Source organism: Pelobates fuscus, chromosome 5 (genome assembly GCF_036172605.1).
Source record: "Pelobates fuscus isolate aPelFus1 chromosome 5, aPelFus1.pri, whole genome shotgun sequence".
Taxonomy (NCBI): domain Eukaryota; kingdom Metazoa; phylum Chordata; class Amphibia; order Anura; family Pelobatidae; genus Pelobates; species Pelobates fuscus.
In genome coordinates, this window is record NC_086321.1 from 11,109,958 (window position 1) to 11,129,719 (window position 19,762).

The following is a 19,762-nucleotide window of genomic DNA, read 5'->3' on the forward strand; positions in this document are numbered from 1 at the left end:
CAACAGGCACTCGTTTATGATGTTGGCCGCTGATAGGGAGTTATTTTTCTTTAGCCTGAGAAAGCCATTAAAAGCTAGCTAGCTAGCAGTTTTGATAACTGCATTGGTGCGTGGCTCGGAAGTTGCATGGTCGAGTGGTTCTGACATGGTTTGAACATTGTATGTCTATGGGCAGTATTTAGTTTTAGCGGGAACATCCACTTGGCTATGTCTCTAAGTAAGGTATGGATGGGGTAGGAGGATAGAAACCCTTGTTGTTTGGGAAGGAGAAAATACATATAGTGTTGAATGCCTGTGAGATAAAGTTTAACTGTGTTGTGCGAGAATTTTTAACTTAAGGTGGCAAAAAGTGGCAAAGGCCATATGTGGTGAAACCTCAAACCAGCTAAGTTATAGTCCGACATGAAACGTATTGTATAAGTGGAAAACACTGTAGCAAGTGTGTTGAGTGCTGGTGGACAAGGCCAGTTTAGCCAGTTTAGTTGACCATAATTGACCCCCCTGCCATGGAGGCTGTCACGGCAGCTGCCACAATAGTTTACCATTACGTGTGTTTAAGAAAGTCCACCATATGTGTAGGTCTGCCGTGGCTTGGTTGTCTAGAGACAGCCCCTGATCATCATGTGGGAGTGTGGAAAAAGCAAAGTGGTCTGAGATGAAAGAGCGGCCTGCGGTATGATGCACATGGCAAAATTTAAGGAACCTGGTAGGGATTGTAGTTCCATGCGGTTGCAAGTACCAAGCAGGAGGTGGTAATTGGTGTTGTTGCGACTGTTCCTATTTCTCTCATGGTAACTTGTTGGCATGGATGCAGAGTCAAGTTGTATGCCCAGGAATGTAACAATAGTGTCTGGGTCTTCTGTGACCATAGGGAATACTGGGATACCCAAGTGTTCAGACACTTCCTTGAAGCTTCTAGAGGGAAAGGCGTTCCCTTTGACCAACAAGAAATCATCTCGGGAATGTATGATTGTGGGGCATCTGGATATGTTTAACCACAACCAGCAAAGAGTTCAACGAATATATTGAAGATTGTGGGCTGCTCTTGACCCGAAAGTTAATCGGGAGAAGAAATATTAACTGCTGCCCATAAATGCCCTGTAAGTGCCAGTGTAGAGTGGATGGTGGCAGTCTGAAATGCATTTGTGATATCAGTTTTACTTAACCAGGCTACCCCCCTGCTTGAGTGATAGCTGTAATGGTATGAACAATGGTGGCATACTGTAATGAAAACTCCTCGGAGGGTATGAGGGAGTTGAGACTTGGGGTAGCCGAGGCGTGAGGTGCAGATAAGTCTATGATCAGTTACAGTGTGAGGGAAGATTCCCTGTGACAATCCCAATGGGATTGCGCCACGCTGTAAATGGTGTAGATCGGAGAGGCCCAGGTAGAAATCTTTCTGCCATTTCTTGGGCCATGAGTGTAATGCCAGCTGTTGGATGCTGCTGTGATGACTGCAAGTTAGGGCTAGATTCCCCCAAAAGTATCTGGCAATACCTGTTCGGAAGGCCTTTAAAATCAGAGATTAGGAAATCAACTAAATGTCTGGAAGGGTGAGGAGTTAGAAAGTACTGGAAATGCATAATGTTTACAGATGTGAAGTAAGGTTCAGGGTACATTTATTGGGACACATGGTTTTTGCATGTGCCCTGACATATTGAGAACATATCTGCAACAGACTGCATGCACTGAAACTACATGTGCCAACATGGAAATTGTTGCAAATCTGGGATTTGCCAAAGAGAATGAGATGACCCAATTTGTCTCTGGTAGTTCTCTACGTACTACCAGAGGTGCTAGAGCCTGGAGCCTGAAGCGTGATCGTCCGCTGTGTTGGGACAAAATTGTCGTGTGGGACTAGCAACATCTTCTCCAAGTGAAAGTGTGTTGACTCTAGCTGGGGTGTTAGGTAGAGAGAAATCCTTACCACCTGCTTGATACATACTAAAAAAAATTATTATATGAACCCACAGTGTGCTAGTACTGGCTTTCTGGCTAAAGCCGCATAGCAAAACAATTAATCCTTTGTTTGGTGACAGGTGAGGCCCTGCTAGTTGCCAAGTGGCTTGAGAGGCTCTATCTATGCAATGGTGCAAGGGGATTTTTGTGGCCACCAAACGTAGTGGCAGGATGTTGGCCTCTAGGTGACTGTAACCAGAAAAAGGGGAAGGGAGTGATAGGTGAGGCCCTCTCTATATACCATGCGAGGCGGCTAGCTCACAAGTGGCCCGATAGGTGTTTGCCTCCGAGCGTTGAGGCGGGGTGTTGGCCTCGCGGGACCACTATATGACCGGCATAGATGCCAAGAAAGGAGAATACCTAACCTAATTGCCAGTACGCTAAGGATATACCCACGGGGAAACAGAACATGTATGCATATACCACATGAGCAGGTGTATGTACCTGGCAGTATGATTAGATACCCTTATTAATACCTGTATCCCGGACGGGTAAAACAATGTATAAAAATTTAATATAGACATTTAAAAGCGTATACCCATATGTGTGTTATGCAAGTTTAATAGAGCAAAGTGCTCCGTCTAAGATGCCTGTAGTACACCAAAAGACCGGTAGGGGTCAGTGTGTAGGCGAAAATGCAGTGGTTCGTTGGTTTGTACATGAAATGCAATAATGTCGGAGATGCCTGTAGTACACCAAATGATCAGTAGGGGTCAGTGTGAAGGCGAAAATGCAGTGGTTCGTTTATTTGAACATGAAATGTGATAATGTCTAAGAAGCCTGTAGTACACCAAGAAGACCGGTAGGGGTCAGTGTGTAGGCGAAAAATTTATTTTGTTTGTAGTTTTAACCGAACAGATTTTAACCCAACAGATGTTTACATGAACAGCTAGGCGAGTATAAGGTAACGAAATAACTGTGTCAAACGAAAGGAAACCGTAAAGTGAGGACCCGTGCTGTGCTGATAGCCGTGGGAACTAATCCTGGTGTGACAGGTGGGTCAACTTACGTTTAAGAGTCCCTGAGACACCAAATGCGATGCTGACCGGAGAGAAAGACACTGGATTAACGGAAAGCCCTGCTGCAGGATTCCGGAACACAGCTTGGAGTAAAGGTGAAACCAAAATGGCGTCTTGTATGACCTGGAAGTGGATCTCATGCAAATGCTGACCTCAAACAGTGTATTCGTCTGACCAACAAAGGTAAGTAGGGAAAGGGGGGAGTCCCTTTTATAGGTCTATAGCCCCTCCCACAACTTAAGGCCATGCCTTCCAATATATCATACTAAGTTTGTTTTCATATTGATATATACATATTGCAATTTTAAAATATGCTTAGAATTAAATTACACACATATATATATATATATATAATGTAAAATACAAATAATAAATACATAAAAATAAATAAATAAAAAAATATTTATATAATAATTACCAGATTTTACTAATTACATGACGTAAAGTCATGATTTTATTAAGGACACGGAGTAGAGTATTAGGCTTTATCTCCTTCTTTATTCCTCAGTAGTGATGTCCTGAACGGTCTCTCCATTTACCTGACACAGCACTCTGATTGGTTGGTTTGAAATCCACCAATCAGAGTGCTCTGTGTCATTTTACACAGCATGGGGAAGAACTTTGGAATTTTCCCACGCTGTGTAATTTGACTCATAACTCTCTGATTGGTTACTTAATCCACCAATCAGAGAGTTATGAGTTAAATTACACGGCGTGGGAAAATTCCAAAGAACTTTCCCACGCTGTGTAAAATGACACAGAGCACTCTGATTGGTGGATTTCAAACCATCCAATCAGAGTGCCGTGACAGGTAAATGGAGAAACTGACCTGTCAGTCTCTTCATTTACCTGTCAGAGCACTCTGATTGGATGGCTTAAACCCAACCAATCAGAGTGCTCTGAGCCTAATTGCAGGGTGGGGCAAGGCTTTATAAGCCTTCCCCCACCCTGCAGAGCTCAGTCTGCGCGGAGCCCTCGCCGGATGAAGAGGGATTTTTATTTTTTGCGTTCGTTTTTTTTTTTTTTTTTTTTAATTGCGTCGGTTATTATGGATATTTATTTGGCCTTAGTGATGTCACAAACACAAATTTTTCGGTTCGCAAACGGCGAACGGGAACTTCCGCAAACGTTGGCGAACCGCCATTGAATTCAATGGGCAGGCGAATTTGAAAACCCACAAGGACTCTTTCTGGCCACAAAAGTGATGGAAAAGTTGTTTCAAGCGGACTAACACCTGGACTGTGGCATGCCGGAGGGGGATCCATGGCAAAACTTCCATGGAAAATTACACAGTTGATGCAGAGTCTGGTTTTAATCCATAAAGGGCAGAAATCACCTAACATTCCTAAATCACAATAGATATGGATTGACACCTGACATATGACATATTGACACCTTGACATATGGATTTACACCAGTCCTCAGAGACCCTGATACACACTGACACAGAACAGAATAGAGACTGTTCCCCCTACATAGGGTCACTTGGCAGATATTGATTGACACCTGTCCTCAGAGACCATGATACACACTGACACAGAGCAGAATAGAGACTGTTCCCCCTACATAGGGTCACTTTGCAGATATGGATTGACACCTGTCCTTAGGTACCCTGATACACACTGACACAGAGCAGAATAGAGACTGTTCCCCCTACATAGGGTCACTTTGCAGATATGGATTGACACCTGTCCTCAGAGACCATGATACACACCGACACAGAGCAGAATAGAGACTGTTCCCCCTACATAGGGTCACTTGGCAGATATGGATTGACACCTGTCCTCAGAGACCATGATACACACTGACACAGAGCAGAATACGGACTGTTCCTCCTACATAGGGTCACTTGGCAGATATGGATTGACACCTGTCCTCAGGTACCCTGATACACACTGACACAGAGCAGAATAGAGACTGTTCCCCCTACATAGGGTCACTTGGCAGATATGGATTGACACCTGTCCTCAGAGACCATGATACACACTGACACAGAGCAGAATAGAGACTGTTCCCCCTACATAGGGTCACTTGGCAGATATGAATTGACACCTGTCCTCAGAGACCATGATACACACTGACACAGACCAGAATAGAGACTGTTCCCCCTACATAGAGTCACTTGGCAGATATGGATTGACACCTGTCCTCAGAGCCCCTGATACTCACTGACACAGAGCAGAATAGGGGCTGTTCCCCCTACATAGGGTCACCTGGCAGATATGGATTGACACCTATCCTAAGGATCCCTGATACACACTGACACAGAGCAGAATAGGGACTGTTCCTCCTACATAGGGTCACTTGGCAGACATGGATTGACACCTATCCTAAGGATCCCTGATACACACTGACACAGAGCAGAATAGAGACTGTTCCCCCTACATAGGGTCACTTGGCAGATATATAGACACCTATCCTAAGGATCCCTGATACACACTGACACAGAGCAGAAAAGAGACAGTTTCCCCTACATAGGGTCACTTGGCAGATATGGCATGGTCGTGGGAGGAGGAGGATGACTTTCACCTCTTCCCCTCTTAGATTCCCATTGTGCTGTGACATCACCCTTAAACGCTGTGTAAAGCATACTTTTTAATTGATTTTGCAAATCCTTTCCGACTTGTAATTCGGTAACATTTCCGCCACTGTCTGCTTATACCGGGGGTCTAGTAGCGTAGACACCCAGTACAGGTCGTTCTCCTTCAGCCTTTTTATACGAGGGTCCCTCAACAGGCACGATAGCATGAAAGAACCCATTTGCACAAGGTTGGATGCCGAGCTACTCATTTCCCGTTCCTCCTCCTCATTGATCACAATGAAGGTATGTTATTCCCCCCAGCCACGTACAACACCACGGGTACCAGATAGGTGACAACGAGCACCCTGGGATGCCTGTTGTGTTTGGTCTTGCTCCTCCTCCTCCTCCTCAAAGCCACATTCCTCCTCTGACTCCTCTTCCTCACAATCCTCGTCCAGCGTTGCCGTAGGTCCAGCAAGCGATACTGATAAGGCTGTTTCTGGTGGTGATGGTGACCACAACTCTTCCTCTTCACGCTTATCTACGGCTAGAACCAGCAATCTTCGCAGGGCACGCTCCATGAAGAAAACAAATGGTATGATGTCGCTGATGGTGCCTTCGGTGCGACTGACTAGGTTTGTCACCTCCTCAAAAGGACGCATGAGCCTACAGACATTGCGCATGAGAGTCCATTAACGTGGCCAAAAAATTCCCAGCTCCCCAGAGGCTGTCCTAGCACCCCAGTCATACAAATATTCATTAACGGCTTTTTCTTGTTGGAGCAGGCGGTCGAACATTAGGAGTGTTGAATTCCAACGTGTCGGGCTGTCGCAAATCAAGCGCCTCACTGGCATGTTGTTTCGCCGCTGTATATCTGCAAAGTGCGCCATGGCCGTGTAGGAACCCCTGAAATGGCCACACACCTTCCTGACCTGCTTCAGGACGTCCTGTAAGCCTGTGTACTTATGCACAAAGCGTTGTACGATCAGAACTAACTGCTATTCAATCTATAACAGTGAGAAAAAAAAAATGTTTTTAAATGCACGCTGTTGTGACACCAGAAATAAGTGGCAATGTGCACTGGCAGAGGTCTGCAGAGCACACGCTGAATGCCTGAAACACCCGCTTAAAGGACACTGACTGCTATTAGCTTACACTGGAAAACTGTTTTTCTTTGTAAAAGCACGCTATAGAGACACCAGATATGAGTGGCAACTGTCAAAGTACACTGGCAGGGGTCTGCAGGGCACACGCTGAAGGCCTGACACACCCGCTTTAAGGACACTGACTGCTATTAGCTTACACTGGAAAACTTTTTTTCTTTGTAAAAGCACGCTACAGAGACACCAGATATGAGTGGCAACTGTCAAAGTACACTGGCAGGGTTCTGCAGGGCACACGCTGAAGGAAGGCCTGACACACCCGCTTTAAGGACACTGACTGCTATTAGCTTACACTGGAAAACTTTTTTTCTTTGTAAAAGCACGCTACAGAGACACCAGATATGAGTGGTGGCACTGGGCAAATGGACACAGTATCCACTGAGCCTGACACAGAAGCTGGCAGACAACTAACTGCTCATCTTCAATCTATTACAGTGAAAAAACATTTTGGGTTTTAAATGCAAGCTTAAGCTATTGTGACACCAGCAGTGAGTGAGTGGTGGCACTGGGCAAATGGGCACAGTATGCACTGTGAGCCTGACACAGAAGCTGGCAGGCAGGCAACTGCAATTACATTACACAAAAAAAAAAAAAAGCAGACTGATGTTCTAGCCCTAAAAGGGCTTTTTGGGGTGCTGTTCTTACAGCAGAGATCAGATGAGTCTTTCAGGATTGTAGTGACACTGAATACCCTAGCCTAGCTATCAATTTCCCTATCTAATCAGCAACAGCTACACTTTCCCTCCTCTCACTAAGCATGCAGCTTCAGAATGAATCTAAAATGGATGCTGGGAGGGAGGTGGGAGGGTGTGGAAGGGAGGGTCTGCTGCTAATTTGCTGGAATGTGTCTGCTGACCGTGAGGCACAGGGTCAAAGTTTGCTCAATGATGACGAATAGGGGGCGGATCGAACCGCCCATGTGTTCGCACGCGGTGGCGAACGCGAACACGCTATGTTCGCCGGGAACTATTCGCCAGCGAACAGTTTGGTACATCACTACTCACAAACATAAGGATGAGATAGGCTTCTCACCCCACCAGGGGTTAAAACAAATCTGAGAGCTGGTAGATCTTAGTAATAGAAATCCTCATATATTCCTTAGGTAAATGGAGGAAAGAGAGCCATACATGATGAAGCGCAATTAAAACCGAAAAAAAAGTTTTATTAGATTGCACTTACAAGCAGGTAGAGAGTCTGGGCATATATCCACACAGTGTGGAATCAAGCAGCAGCGTGGTAGATCTCACAATGCCAAAAGTTGCAGCAGTTAAAAACAAAGCAAATATAAAACAAATTAAAAGTCCATATAAAGTCCAAGATTAGTATATATATCTATCTTAACCTGTCCGTGTAAATTGCACTACGTAGTGAAAACCACTAGACAAGTACATATGCACATTGAAGAGCTCATTAGGAATATAATGAGAGGTTTTCTACATTTTTTAAAGGAATACAATGCGGAACCTTACCAATTGGACTTGACAAAAAATGATCCCAGAAAAAAATTAGATGGATTTTCAAACTCAAAACACTGTTCCCCAGAGGTCTGAATAGGGAGTTTTGTCAATTGTCAATTTGTCATTTTTTTATGAAATCATTTTTATCAATTTCCTTTATTTTTTTTATTTTTTTTTTTAATATATTTTCTTTTCCTTTTTTGTGATTTTAGGTACTGTTTTTGTAAATTACAGATATATATATATAAATTGACCCTTTTTAAAAAATTATTTTTAAATTTATTTTTATGGTTTTGATCTAGGTGATAATCCCCAGTCAAAATATTTAACAATTACGATCAATGAATTAGGTTTAATCTGAAGGTTTAATTTTAAATTTACTGGTCAAGAATATAATCTGAATTTAAGATATGGTGTTTACATATAGTGTTGTCGCGAACCCGAAATTTTCGGTTCGCGAACGGCGAACGCGAACTTCCGCAAATGTTCGCGAACCGGCGAACCGCCATTGACTTCAATGGGCAGGCGAATTTTAAAACCAACAGGGACTCTTTCTGGCCACAAAAGTGATGGAAAAGTTGTTTCAAGGGGACTAACACCTGGACTGTGGCATGCCGGAGGGGGATCCATGGCAAAACTCCCATGGAAAATTACACAGTTGATGCAGAGTCTGCTTTTAATCCATAAAGGGCAGAAATCACCTAACATTGACACCTGTCCTCAAAGCTCCTGATACACACTGACACAGAGCAGAATAGAGACTGTTCCCCGTCCTCAGAGACCATGATACACACTGACACAGAGCAGAATAGAGACTGTTACCCCTACATAGGATCACTTGGCAGATATGGCGGGGTCGTGGGAGGGGGAGGATGACTTTCACCTCTTCCCCTGTTAGATTCCCGTTGTGCTGTGACATCACCCTTATACGCTGTGTAAAGCATACTATTTAATTTGATCAGCATGGCCACTTGAGCTTTTATAGTTTTCACGCTGCTTGTAGTTTATATATGGTTCACAAAAATCAAACAAACGATAAAGTAAACATGTAAGGATTCAGAATATTCTTTCAAACCCTTACACATTGTGTGTACATACTTTTTGTCTTAAGTTTGTGGCTTTAAAGAGGTTCACGTTGTTTCTATGATGTGCATAACATGTTCTTGTAAATGTTTGTTAAATTTTTCCTGGAATTGTAATTTTTGAATCTGAATAAAGATAGTCAAATCCCTGATACACACTGACACAGAGCGAAATAGAGACTGTTCCCCCTACATAGGGTCACTTGGCAGATATGGATTGACACCTGTCCTCAAAACCCCTGATACACACTGACACAGAGCAGAATAGAGACTGTTCCCCCTACATAGGGTCACTTGGCAGATATGGATTGACACCTGTCCTCAGAGACCATGATACACACTGACACAGAGCAGAATAGAGACTGTTCCCTGTCCACAGAGACCATGATACACACTGACACAGAGCAGAATAGAGAATGTCCCCCCTACATAGGGTCACTTGGCAGGTATGGATTGACACCTGTCCTCAAAGCCCCTGATACACACTGACACAGAGCAGAATAGAGACTGTTCACCGTCCACAGAGACCATGATACACACTGACACAGAGCAGAATAGAGACTGTTCCCCGTCCACAGAGACCATGATACACACTGACACAGAGCAGAATAGGGACTGTTCTCCCTACATAGGGTCACTTGGCAGGTATGGATTGACACCTGTCCTCAAAGCCCATGATACACACTGGGGGGAGCTACTGTCCTCCCCAACCACTGCGCGGTGGGTGGGTGCCATAAATCACAATGGGGGGGCCTACTTTCCTCCCCCCCGGCCCCCATCCCTGCGCGGTGGGTGGGGGGCATAAATCACAATGGGACGGACCTACAGATAGGAGTGGAGTATTGTTCATATCAGTTTAATACCTTCCGCGTCTCCTATCAGTGGACGTGTATATGGCAGCCATTTTAGGAACCACACACCTGGGACCCGAGCAAGTTCACCTCGTTCAAGCTGCTCTGGTTCCTTTATGAGCCAGCTGCCCGTGAGTTAACATGTCCCGTGGAGAAGCACTCTGTCCTGTAAAGCCTCACCACAAAAAAATTAAATAAATAACAGCACTCGGAGTGGTGAGTTTAGTAAATGTTCATATCAGTTTAATACCTTCCGCGTCTCCTATCAGAGGACATGTATATGGCAGCCATTTTAGGAACCGCACACCTGGGACCCGACCAAGGTCACCTCTTTCAACAGGCGACATGATTTGGCCCTGTAAAACTATCCTGGATATTCTCTACAAGTTCTATGGATATGGCATTGATTTATGTAACAGGGAGATGGAAGAAGATGCTTGGTCGGTCCTCTTACTTGAAATTTGTGGCACTGCGCGGGCAAGCTAATGTGCCACCAGATAGGAGTGGTGAGTTTAGTATTGTTCATATCAGTTTAATACCTTCCGCGTCTCCTATCAGAGGACATGTATATGGCAGCCATTTTAGGAACCGCACACCTGGGACCCGAGCAAGGTCACCTCTTTCAACAGGCGACATGATTTGGCCCTGTAAAACTATCCTGGATATTCTCTACAAGTTCTATGGATATGGCATTGATTTATGTAACAGGGAGATGGAAGAAGATGCTTGGTCGGTCCTCTTACTTGAAATTTGGGGCACTGCGCGGGCAAGCTAATGTGCCACCAGATAGGAGTGGTGAGTTTAATATTGTTCATATCAGTTTAATACCTTCCGCGTCTCCTATCAGTGGACGTGTAAATGGCAGAGATTTTTAATTGTTGAATCACCTCCCCTTTTTAGGCCAAGGTGGGAAGATGCTTAGACCACTGGTATATTGGTGCCATCTTGGAGGATTTTTTTTTGGTTTGGTTTTTGAAGCCATAGTGCTGCACCAGTGGGCCTAAAAATTAGGCATGTACACATGCCTGAAAAATTTGGCATTGTTGCAGCCGCTGCTGTAGCAGTGGCCAGAAAAATTGATGTTTGTTTCACAGGCAGAAAGTGCCCTAAAACATGGCGGCTTGAACCCTAGTTGGTGGCGGATAAGTCACGCAAGTCAAACGTCATTCAGAGCTAAAATACAGCAGCGTGTGGACCATTTTTAGCCCAAGGCAGCTCATCTCATCAGGCCTTTTTTAATCGAATGTATCGCCCAGTGTCAGTCCCTTTGGGATCCATCCCTCATTCATCTTAATAAAGGTGAGGTAATCTAGACTTTTTTGACCTAGGCGACTTCTCTTCTCAGTGACAATACCTCCTGCTGCACTGAAGGTCCTTTCTGACAGGACACTTGAAGCGGGGCAGGCCAGAAGTTCTATCGCAAATTGGGATAGCTCAGGCCACAGGTCAAGCCTGCACACCCAGTAGTCAAGGGGTTCATCGCTCCTCAGAGTGTCGATATCTGCAGTTAAGACGAGGTAGTCTGCTACCTGTCGGTCGAGTCGCTCTCTGAGGGTGGATCCCGAAGGTCTGTGGCGATGCATAGGACTTAAAAAGGTCCGCATGTCCTCCATCACAAACACGTCTTTAAAGCGTCCTGTCCTTGCCGGCGTGGTCGTGGGAGGAGGAGGAGGATGACTTCCACCTCTCCCCCTGTTAGATTCCCGTTGTGCTGTGGCATCACCCTTATACGCTGTGTAAAGCATACTTTTTAATTTATTTTGCAAATGCTGCATCCTTTCCGACTTGTTGTAATTGGGTAACATTTCCGCCACTTTCTGCTTATACCGGGGGTCTAGTAGCGTGGACACCCAGTACAGGTCGTTCTCCTTCAGCCTTTTTATACGAGGGTCCCTCATGAAAGACCCCATTTGCACAAGGTTGGATGCCGAGCTACTCATTTCCCGTTCCTCCTCCTCACTGATGTCATTGAAGGTATGTTCTTCCCCCCAGCCACGTACAACACCACGGGTACCAGATAGGTGACAACGAGCACCCTGGGATGCCTGTTGTGTTTGGTCTTGCTCCTCCTCCTCCTCAAAGCTACATTCCTCCTCTGACTCCTCTTCCTCACAATCCTCTTCCAGCGTTGCCGCAGGTCCAGCAAGCGATGCTGATAAGGCTGTTTCTGGTGGTGATGGTGACCACAACTCTTCCTCTTCCTCTTCACGCTCATCTACAGCCTGATCCAGCACTCTTCGCAGGGCACGCTCCAGGAAGAAAACAAATGGTATGATGTCGCTGATGGTGCCTTCATTGCGACTGACTAGGTTTGTCACCTCCTCAAAAGGACGCATGAGCCTACAGGCATTGCGCATGAGCGTCCAGTAACGTGGCAAAAAAATTCCAAGCTCCCCAGAGGCTGTCCTAGCACCCCGGTCATACAAATATTCATTAACAGCTTTTTCTTGTTGGAGCAGGCGGTCGAACATTAGGAGTGTGGAATTCCAACGTGTAGGACTGTCGCAAATCAAGCGCCTCACTGGCATATTGTTTCGCCGCTGGATATCGGCAAAGTGAGCCATGGCCATGTAGGAACGCCTGAAATGGCCACACACCTTCCTGGCCTGCTTCAGGACGTCCTGTAAGCCTGTGTACTTATGCACAAAGCGTTGTACGATCAGATTACGCACATGTGCCATGCACGGCACATGTGTCAACTTGCCCAACTTCAATGCCGCTATCAAATTCTTTCCGTTGTCACACACCACTTTGCCGATATCCAGTTGCTGCGGAGTCAGCCACTTTTCCACCTGTGCGTTCAGGGCGGACAGGAGTGCTTGTCCGGTGTGACTCTCTGCTTTCAAGCAAGTCAAACCCAAGACGGCGTGACACTGCCGTATCCGGGATGTGGAATAGTACCTGGGGAGCTGGGAGGGTGCCGTTGATGTGGAGCAAGACGCAGTAGCACAAGAGGAGTCAGCCGAGGAGGTTATGGAAGTAGGAGGAGTAGGAGGAGTAGAGGAGGTGGCAGCAGGACTGCCTGCAATTCGTGGTGGTGTCACCAACTCCTCTGCAATGCCACGCATTCCTTGCTTGTCAGCCGTCAGCAGGTTTACCCAATGCGCAGTGTAGGTGATATACCTGCCCTGACCATGCTTTGCAGACCAGGTATCAGTGGTCAGATGAACCCTTGCCCCAACACTGTGTGCCAGACATGCCATGACTTCCTTTTGCACAATCGAGTACAAGTTGGGGATTGCCTTTTGTGAAAAGAAATTCCGGCCGGGTACCTTCCACTGCGGTGTCCCAATAGCTACAAATTTTTTGAACGCCTCAGACTATTTGGGTGTCCTGTGTTAGCCAGTCAACTATGTCCTCAGAACTTTTCAAGTTCAGGGTACGTGGCTTCTGAAAGCTGGGCATTATTCTAGGGCAAAAGGGAATCACAGCGCCACGACCACGACGGCCCCTGCGGGGTGGCCTGCCTCTGCCTGTCATTTTTTTGGGGATTAGTGGTACTATAAGTGTGTCAGGGTACCTGAAGTCTCTACCTCCGAGAGAGGTAGAGACTTAGACGTCTATCCTTCCGGACGGCCTGTTTTCTCTGTTCCTCGCGGTCCTCCCGATCACATAAACGCCGGCCGCGAGGGAGTCACTTCCTTTTATAGCAGGAAGTCCGGAAACCGACGTCATGACGCCAATCCGGAACGACCTGTCACTCAATCCTTTAGAGACCAATCAGGACTCGTCGGAGGCGTGTCTATCCCTCCGAGCCAGGGTATTTAAACTTACTTCTTCCATTTGCTCATTGCCCTGTCGTGGTTCTAGCCTGTCTAGTCACACAGTGCTCTGGTGTTTTCAGTTATCCCTTTGGTTCCGACCCGGCTTGTTTGACTTACTCTGTTTTCCTCTGGTATCCTTGACCCGGCTTGTTCCTCACTTACCTGTCCTCTCGTTCCCTCGACCTCGGCTTGTCTCTGACCATTCTCTTTACTCTCCGTACGTTAGTCCGGCCATTCTAAGGTCCGGTATACGTACCCTGTCCTGTTTGTACTTTGTATGTTGGATCCCTGTCCCGATCCTGACATTACGACAGGGCCAATGGATCCTGCAGGTACAAACAGTCAGGTTGGTCCCTCTGATTCCAGGTTTGACGCCATGGAACACAGAATGGATCAGATGGCCCTAGCACTACAGGCGCTATTATCTCGTGCCAATAACCCACCAGAGGAGACGCGTACTACTTCTATTTCCTCTGTAAGTTCAGGCCTAGAGGTAGCCACTGTAGGTGCCTCTTCCCGTATTACCCCACCTGTACGCTATGGTGGTTCACCTGAGAAGTGTCGTGGTTTTTTAAACCAGATTAGTATCCACTTCGAACTACAACCCCGCTCCTATCCTACTGATAGGGCGAAAGTTGGATTTATTATCACCTTACTCATTGAGAAAGCTCTGAGATGGGCTAACCCATTATGGGAGAACGATAACCCGCTGGTATATAATTATAATGCCTTTGTAGCTGCCTTTAGAAGAACTTTTGACCCCCCAGGTAGGAAGGTCAATGCAGCCAGATTACTGTTGCGCCTGAGACAGGAGAACCGAACACTTGTGGATTATGCACTAGAGTTCAGGTCTCTGGCGGCAGAAGTCAAGTGGAATGAGCAGGCTTATATAGATGTATTTTTGAACGGGTTATCAGATGTTATCCTTGACGAGGTTGCTACTAGGGAGCTCCCTGAGAATTTAGAGGACTTAATTTCGTTCATTTCTCGTATTGATGAGCGTTTAAGAGAGAGACAGAACACTCGAGAGAGGAACCTTAGACCTGTCTTTAAATTAGCCCCTGCATTTCAAAGTCCTGATTCCAATACCTCACTGTTTCCTGAACCTATGCAGATAGGCAATACTCGCCTCTCAGAAGAGGAGAGACAGTACAGGAGAAGGGAGGGTTTATGTATGTATTGTGGAGTCAGAGGTCACTTGCGCCTGAATTGTCCTATTCGCTCGGGAAACGCCCGCACCTAAGTTTCTCTAGAGGACAGGCCTTGGGTGTTTCTATTTTGTCCTCTACTCATAATTATAAAGATCACAGGCTTCTGCTACCAGTTTCTTTAACGTGGGAGAAGGGAGTACTAAAGACCATGGCCTTGATAGATTCCGGTGCTGCTGAGAATTTTATCGACCAAGCCTTTGCTACTAAACACACTATCCCATCCCAGTTAAGGGATACACCCTTGGCCGTTGAGGCCATAGATGGTAGACCTTTACTTGAGCCTGTTATCTCTCGTGAGACTATACCCATTAACTTAACTGTTGGTATCTTACACGAGGAGAACTTATCACTTATGCTCATTTCGTCTCCTTCTGTTCCCATAGTCCTGGGGTACCCAGGTTAAAGAGATATAACCCTATTATCGATTGGGAGTTAGGGGAGATACTCTCTTGGGGCCAGGGTTGTCAAGAGAGGTGTTTACGCAGGGTGTCTCCATTGGCTGTAATTAACACACCAGATAGTTCTACCCAGTCTACAGGGATACAGATACCTCCTCTGTACCTAGACTTAAAAGCAGTGTTCGATAATAAGAACGCTGATACACTACCCCCACACAGGACCTTTGATTGTAAAATTAATCTATTGCCTGGCACCATGCCTCCCAGGGGCAATGTATATCCTCTATCCACTAAAGAGAATTCTGTTTTAGAGGAGTATATTCGGGAGAATTTAGACAAGGGATTCATTAGGAGATCCTCTTCTCCTGCCGGGGCTGGATTTTTTTTTGTTAAAAAGAAGGATGGTTCACTCAGACCTTGTATTGATTACCGAGGTTTGAATAAAATAACCATCAGAAATGCCTATCCGATCCCCTTGATTACCGAGCTCTTTGATCGGCTTAAGGGCTCTAAGATTTTCACCAAGTTGGACCTCAGAGGGGCATATAACTTGGTGAGAATTCAGCAGGGTCACAAGTGGAAGACAGCGTTTAATACCCGCTATGGGCATTATGAGTACACGGTCATGCCTTTTGGTCTTTGTAACGCACCGGCAATATTTCAGGATTTGATTAACGAAGTTCTTAGGGAATTTCAACATGATTGTGTTATTGTGTACCTGGATGACATACTCATACACTCTAGAGAGATTGAGACCCACCATAGACAAGTCAGAAAGGTATTACACAAACTTCTGCAACACGGTTTATACTGTAAATTGGAGAAATGCAGTTTTGACCAGACCCAGATAGACTTTCTTGGATACGTGATTTCTGGGGAGGGATTTAAGATGGATCCTGACAAACTCCAGTCTATTCTAGATTGGCCATTGCCTAAGGGACTCAAGGCTATTCAGAGGTTTATTGGTTTCTCCAATTATTATAGGCGCTTCATTAAGGGTTACTCTTCTATTATTGCGCCCATTACCAATATGACCAAACAGGGGGCTGATACTAAGACTTGGTCTACTGAAGCTCTCGTTGCTTTCAAGAATCTCAAGGAACTTTTTGCTTCGGCTCCAATATTAGTCCATCCTGATACGACTTTGCCGTTCCTACTCGAGGTCGATGCCTCTGAGACAGGTGTAGGTGCCGTTCTGTCGCAAAGGTTATGGGTGGATAAACCGTTACATCCATGTGGTTTTTTTTCCAAGAAACTTTCTGGGCCTGAGAGCAGATATGACATCGGAGACAGGGAACTGCTAGCGGTCATTAAAGCCTTAAAAGAGTGGAGACATTTGTTGGAGGGGACCTTACATCCTGTTACTATTTTGACGGACCACAAAAACTTGTCCTATATTGGGGAGGCCAAGCGTTTGTCCTCTAGGCAAGCTCGTTGGTCCTTATTCCTGACCCACTTCAATTATGTGCTTACTTACAGACCTGGTTCTTAGAACTCAAAAGCCGATGCTTTGTCTCGCCAATATGAACCTGCTACTATATCTGAACCGGTTCTTTCTTCTATAGTTCCGAAAGGCAATATTGTTGCTAATACGAATCTTAGGATTCATTCCCCGTTACTGGCCGAGGTCATTAAGTTGCAACATCTAGCACCTAAACAGACTCCTGGGGGTCGACATTTCGTCCCTCCTGCTCTTCAACTGGAGCTGTTGCAGTGTTTCCACAACAGCAAGATGGCTGGACACCCTGGTATTCGCAAGACGTATGCTTTGATTTCTAAAGACTTCTGGTGGCCTGCTTTACGTAAGGATACTAAAGATTTCATCGCTGCGTGTGAGATTTGTACTAAGACCAAACAACCTCATACGCTCCCATGTGGATTCCTGCACCCCTTGGAGGTTCCGGATAAACCATGGTCCTGTTTGGCCATGGACTTTATTGTCGATCTACCCATCTCTAAAAAACAGACTGTTATCCTCACCGTGGTTGACAGATTCACCAAAATGGCTCACTTCGTGCCTCTGCCTAAACTTCCATCTTCTCCCGAATTGGCAGAGATATTCGCAAGGGAGATTTTTCGTCTACATGGGATACCCTCCCAAATTGTATCTGACAGAGGCTCCCAATTTATTTCCCGTTTTTGGAGGTCCTTCTGTTCTCAACTTGGTATCAAATTGAACTTTTCTTCTGCCTATCATCCTCAGTCTAACGGAGCTGCTGAACGCACCAACCAAAAGATTGAACAATATTTACGCTGTTTTGTTTCCGAACACCAGGACGATTGGGTCGGTTTGATTACTTGGGCGGAGTTTGCACACAACAATCTCGTTTGCGATTCTACTCATTCAAGTCCCTTCTTCATGAATTATGGCTTTCATCCATCTATTCTTCCTTCGGCTTCTCCTTCCCAGGGGGTGCCGTCGGTTGATGTTCATGTTGCCAATTTGAGGAAGTTGTGGGATCAAACTCGACAAATTCTTCTGCACAGTTCTATGCTGGTTAAGAAACACGCTGATAAGCGTAGAAGGGCGGCTCCGGTGTTTGTTCCAGGTGATAGAGTATGGTTGAGCACAAGAAACATCCGTTTAAAAGTGCCTTCCATGAAGTTTGCTCCTCGTTATATTGGACCTTACAGGGTGCTGACTCGAATCAATCCAGTTGCGTATCGTCTAGCTCTTCCAACCGCCTTACGCATCTCTAACTCATTTCATGTTTCATTGCTGAAACCACTAGTATGTAACAGATTCTCCTCCACAACAGCCTCTCCTCGCTCTGTTCAGGTGGAGGGTCAGGAGGAGTATGAGGTTAACTCTATTATTGATTCTCGAATCTCCCGGGGGAGAGTACAATATCTGGTCGATTGGAAGGGATATGGTCCTGAGGAGAGGAGTTGGGTACCTCAAGAGGATGTTCATGCTCCTCGTCTCCGCAGGGCGTTTCACTCCCGCTTCCCATCTCGTCCCGGTTCCTTCCGCCCGGTGGGCGTATCTGAGAGGGGGGTACTGTCAGGGTACCTGAAGTCTCTACCTCCGAGAGAGGTAGAGACTTAGACGTCTATCCTTCCGGACGGCCTGTTTTCTCTGTTCCTCGCGGTCCTCCCGATCACATAAACGCCGGCCGCGAGGGAGTCACTTCCTTTTATAGCAGGAAGTCCGGAAACCGACGTCATGACGCCAATCCGGAACGACCTGTCACTCAATTCTTTAGAGACCAATCAGGACTCGTCGGAGGCGTGTCTATCCCTCCGAGCCAGGGTATTTAAACTTACTTCTTCCATTTGCTCATTGCCCTGTCGTGGTTCTAGCCTGTCTAGTCACACAGTGCTCTGGTGTTTTCAGTTATCCCTTTGGTTCCGACACGGCTTGTTTGACTTACTCTGTTTTCCTCTGGTATCCTTGACCCGGCTTGTTCCTCGCTTACCTGTCCTCTCGTTCCCTCGACCTCGGCTTGTCTCTGACCATTCTCTTTACTCTCCGTACGTTAGTCCGGCCATTCTAAGGTCCGGTATACGTACCCTGTCCTGTTTGTACTTTGCGTGTTGGATCCCTGTCCCGATCCTGACAAAGTGCAAGCTACTGTGAGACCAGATATGATTGGCAATGTGAACTGTAAGAGTTCTGCAGAGCACACACTGTAGGCCTGAGACACCCGCTTGAAGACAAGTAACTGCTATTCAATCTATAACAGTGAAAAACAAATTTTGGTTTTAAAAGCACGCTATAGAGACACCAGATATGATTGGCAATGTGCACTGGAACAGTTCTGCAGAGCACACACTGTAGGCCTGAGACACCCGCTTGAAGACAAGTAACTGCTATTCAATCTATAACAGTGAAAAATTAATTTTGGTTTTAAAAGCACGCTATAGAGACACCAGATATGATTGGCAATGTGCACTGGAACAGTTCTGCAGAGCACACACTGTAGGCCTGAGACACCCGCTTGAAGACAAGTAACTGCTATTCAATCTATAACAGTGAAAAATAAATTTTGGTTTTAAAAGCACGCTATAGAGACACCAGATATGATTGGCAATGTGCACTGGAACAGTTCTGCAGAGCACACACTGTAGGCCTGAGACACCCGCTTGAAGACCAGTAACTGCTATTCAATCTATAACAGTGAAAAATAAATTTTGGTTTTAAAAGCACGCTATAGAGACACCAGATATGATTGGCAATGTGCACTGGAACAGTTCTGCAGAGCACACACTGTAGGCCTGAGACACCCGCTTGAAGACAAGTAACTGCTATTCAATCTATAACAGTGAAAAAAAAAAATTGGTTTTAAAAGCACGCTATAGAGACACCAGATATGATTGGCAATGTGCACTGGAAC